The 4,851-nt window shown below is 42.9% G+C and overlaps 1 pseudogene; it reads right to left on the reverse strand.

The window, feature by feature from the left end:
* Positions 1–2,344: 2,344 nt before the first annotated feature.
* Positions 2,345–2,819, reverse strand: LOC119806500 (annotated as a pseudogene).
* Positions 2,820–4,851: the final 2,032 nt, after the last annotated feature.

Consider the following 4,851-nt stretch of genomic DNA (forward strand, 5'->3'; position numbering starts at 1 on the left):
CACCCATCATCGACCTCTGACCTCTTCACAGGTGCGTGCACACAGTGCACATGTGAACACACATACATACAGGCCCATGCTCCATACACACTCATACACATAAGAAAGACACAGGGACACAGGTCAACAGGATCCTAGGTTGTCCTCAGACTCACTGTGTAGTCAAAGATGACACTGAACTCTGGGTTCTCGTGCCTCTACTTCCCAAGTGCTGGGATTAAGGTGTGAATGACTATGCCCACTTTTTTGCTTCATTTATTTATATTTTTCAGAGAAACACTGGTTAGGTCTGTTTTACATCAGCAGTCAGTCAGCTTAGCTCATACTGGGAACACCAGTCCCATTCTGCTCCAGGCCCGGCTAGGCTTCTGGAGCGAGGTGAGTGGCATTTCAGCTTGCTTGGCCTGGCTGGTGTGTGTGTGTGTGTGTGTGTGTGTGTGTGTGTGTGTGACTAATGGCAACTAGGAGTAAAGAAGGTTCCGGAAAACTCTGTATTTCAGGAGTTGGCACACCTGGTAGTATGTTTTTGGCTCGAAAATCGGAGGCAACATGAAAGAGCCTGGCTGAAGGCTTACTGAGGAATGAAGGAAAGGAAGGAATAATAGAGGAAAATAATACTCTGAAACAGTAGAAGGCATGGGAAAGCAAATGTCTAATGCCGAAAATTCATAATTTGCTAAGAAAATGTCACCTAATCCTTTCTAAATAGAGAGAAAAACTACAAAAGAGTAGAGACTTGGATGTCATGTTTAAGAAGAAAGAAGCCTGCAAAGAATAGAGCTACAAGCAGGGTTCATTTTGCATAAATTGTTGAATTAAATTTTTTTTACCATGATGAATGGCCTTAGGGATTTTGTATTATTGTATAGCTCTAAAAAGACAGCTTCTTTTTTTAAAAGCCTGTAAAACACACACACACATACACACATATGCAATATACACAAATACACACACACGTATACATACATATACCCACATAAATATGCAAACACACACATACAAGAACACACATACATACACACATATGCATATACACACAGACACACAAACACACACATACACACATATATACACATAAACATACACTCATATACATACACACATGCACACAGATATATATATATATACACATACACACACAGAGACACACATAAACATACACACATATACAATCATACTCATATACATACACACATACACACAGATATACATATATAGACACACATAAACATATACATACATATACAAACACACATACGCATGAATATACACACACATACACCCATATACACACATATACAATCATACACATATACACACCCATACACACACACACACACAAATGTAAGAGTGAATTATTTTTTATTTTTGGTGAATACTTTTCAATTCAGTTATGTCATTATTTTATATGAAGTCACAATTAGACAATTATATCTAATTATAAGGCGTATGACAAAGATAAACGCAGTTAACTCATAATGTGTGAGTCTAAAAAGCTATCCTTTGAAGTCAATTTTAGAATTATAGATTTACAAAAAAAAGGAGGCAATAAATTTTCCAAGTTGCAATCCATTGAAATTTCCCATCTCCACTGATAAAATTTTCACAGAGAAGACTTCTGGAAAGGTGTCCGTAATTTAAGCGTTTGTGGCAAAGTTAGTTCATTACGCAGGTCAATATTTCTGAGGTTTTTTTTTTTTTTTTTTTTTTTTAGAAACAGTCACGGCAAAGTTTGAGTTATCTGTGGGAAATAAATGACAGCCAAATCTCAGAAGCTGCCGCAGCACAGGGGGATTACCCTTGCTTTCCTGTAGCTCCGCTCCCATCTCCCTAAGGCAACCTGAGCTCTGGTAAACTCTTAGCGTGTACAGTCCCAGGTCCCTAGGTAGGGTGGGGCAAAAGGATTAAGCTTCTGGATGCCCAGACCCAGGCAACCCGAGTAAAGAAAGCCTCACAGGCCTCACAGACTACCCAGCACCTGCATGCAAGGGCTGAACTCAACACCCGCCTCCCGGAATGAATTTCCTTCATTTTGCCGGTGGCTGGTGGACCTCCTGCCCCAGCTTCCTTCACTGTGGATGTTAGTACTAAAGGGTATCTTACCGAAATGTGTGAGCATAGTTTTATCAAACCTGGAAATACTCTTTGGCTCTTACTTAAAATACATCCTCAGATTACCAAAGCCAATGGTTCTTTCTTTGTTCTATATTAAATCTTTTAATGAACCAATGAATAGGAAAGCAAGCTTTAGCCCTTTCTTTTTTTTTTTTTTTTTTTTTTTTTTTTTTTTTTTTTTTTGCCAGAAAATAACTTTATTTGTTTTAGGGAGCTGGCCAAAGCACTCTCAGGACTTCTGAAACTGTTTCTTGGTGACAGCAGCCCTAGTGGCCTTGAGCACATTGAAACGCACAGTCTCGCTCAGGGACCTGCATTCTCCCACAGTGGCAATGTCGCCGATCTGCACATCCCTGAAACGGGGACAGGTGCACAGACATGTTCTTGTGGCGTTTCTCAAAGCGATTGTACTTTCGGATGTAATGAAGACAGTCCCGGTGGATAACAATGGTCCTCTGCATCTTCATCTTGGTCACAACACCGGACAGGATCCCACCTCGGATGGAGACGTTGCCAGTGAACTGGCATTTCTTGTCAATGTAGGTGCCCTCGATGGCCTCCTTGGGTGTCTTGAAGCCTAGACTGATGTTTTTGTAGTACCGAGGGAGTTTTTCCTTGCCGGTCTCTCCAATCAGAACACGCTTCTTGTTTTGGAAGATTGTGGGCTGCCTTTGGTAAGCACGTTCGGTCTGAATGTCCGCCATCTTCCCGGCAGCCTGAGGAAAAGAGAGGTGGTCCAACTCCCGGGTTTCCTTCTTCACCGCTTTAGCCCTTTCTTATAGGGTGGTAGGTCACTAAAAGATGCAAAGTAACATTCACCCACTATTTCCCTCAGGCTAGTACTACATTTTAGTAAGGAAAGAAATGTAGTAAAGAAATTAGATCGCTTGGATTGAGTAAAACCAAAGTATTACCAAGATGGAGAGGGAGAGATGGCTCAGTGTTTAGGAGCAGATGCTGCTCCTTGTAGAGGACCATAATTCACATCTGGCAGCTCAAAAATTCCTGCCACTCTAGCTCCAGAGGACCCAATGCCCTCTTCTGGCCTCCACCCCAGCCCCAGTACCGTGCACAGACACAGACACACAGACACGGCTGCGCACGTGCATGCACGCGCTCACACACATACACGCACAGGCACACACGCACAATATTGTGGGAAATTTGAGACACATTAAATGACTCTTGAAAAGGAAACATTTTATTTCATTATAGAATATTCATTCTTGGACTAATATTTCTCAGGTTTAGTAACTGGTGAACACTCTGTGGTCATGTTATTTTAATCTGGAAATCTGTGAACAAGAAGAAAGACCTTGATAATATGCAAGCTCAGCTTAAATAATCACTGTCAGAACCAGGCCTGATGGCGTATGCTTGTAGTCCTAATACCTGGGAGGGGGAAGCAAGAGGATCAGGACTTCAAGGTCATCCTCCTTCATAGTGAGTGAGAGGCTAGCAGGGATAACGAGACCCTGACTCAAAAACAACAGCAAACAAAGTCATTATCCAGTACTGGAGCCCTTAGCCCCGGTTTCCTCCTTCTCAGAGAGGTGAACTGAGTGGAGGGGGAAGTGAAGTTCGTTTCTGTTAGACCTGAGCATCCACAGAGCAGACCATGAGCTTGGAGCTCTTTTCCTGATCCCCACTCTTGGCAATTTCCAGATGCCTACTGTTAAGCCCAAATCCACGAAGTGCCCTCAAGGCCAACAAGGAAACCGAGTCCCTTACGTAAAAGCAAAGAGCCTTTATTTTAATCAAGTTTGCGAACTTGGTCTCTCCACATGTCCAATGTATTGGAATAACCGGAGAGCCCCACACTCAAGGAGAATTGGGTTTTTATAGTAGTAAAGGAGGGGGTGAGGGGTCTCTGAGGTTCAGGACCCCTGACTGACTGACATTTGTCTAGGGTGTCCTGGTGAAAGTGCTCTGGCAGGTGATCCTATCTACAGCGCTTGGAATGCCAGGCATTTCCTTTGAATGATCTGCTCTTGGGTGGTGGTGGGTTATCTCAGCTTGTTGTTCTTTCCTGCTACCAGGTATTGCTTCAGAGTAAACTGAGACTGGGGCCTCTTATTAAATTTGTAGAGGGCCAGTTCTACTCTGGCAGGTGATAATGGTTGGAAGTAAAGAACTTCCTTTGGATGACCTATCCATACTTAGCTTATCATGGCTGGCCCACACACTTAGGTCTCAGGGAGAGCAGAAGAAGGGTGAGTGGACTCTTTGGAGCTGACTCTTAACTGACACCAGCTGATTAAGTATGATTATTAAAACCTCAGTGTTTCGGGGTACAGGCTCATCTCCCCACTGCTACCCTGAGGACTTCTGCTTGAGAGTTTTAGGGACCTAATCTGAAGCTAAGGCTAGGATTTATAGCCTTGACACTGAAAATAATTTCAGGACCGTTTATGAAACAGACTTGGAGAGGCTTCAATAAGACTAGGCGAGGAAGCTCGGCTTCCTTCTTGGGTCCCTGTAATTTACACGTCTTTCTATCCTTTCTCAAAATATAGTGTAAGATAGAAAAGAAGCTTTGACTCTTTTCTGCTGCAGAGCTGTGCTGTGCATGTCACCATAGCACAACTTAGCTCGCACTGACGGAATTCCAAGTGGTCAAGAGTAAGTTACATGTTTAAAAATGGAAGATGAGGTGAGGGATATAGCTCAGCTGTTGAGGTAATTGTCTGGCATGCAGAACCTTGGATGTAACCAGGTATGATGTCACAAACCTGT

This window comes from Arvicola amphibius, chromosome 2, assembly GCF_903992535.2.
Source record: "Arvicola amphibius chromosome 2, mArvAmp1.2, whole genome shotgun sequence".
NCBI classification, from domain to species: Eukaryota; Metazoa; Chordata; class Mammalia; order Rodentia; family Cricetidae; genus Arvicola; species Arvicola amphibius.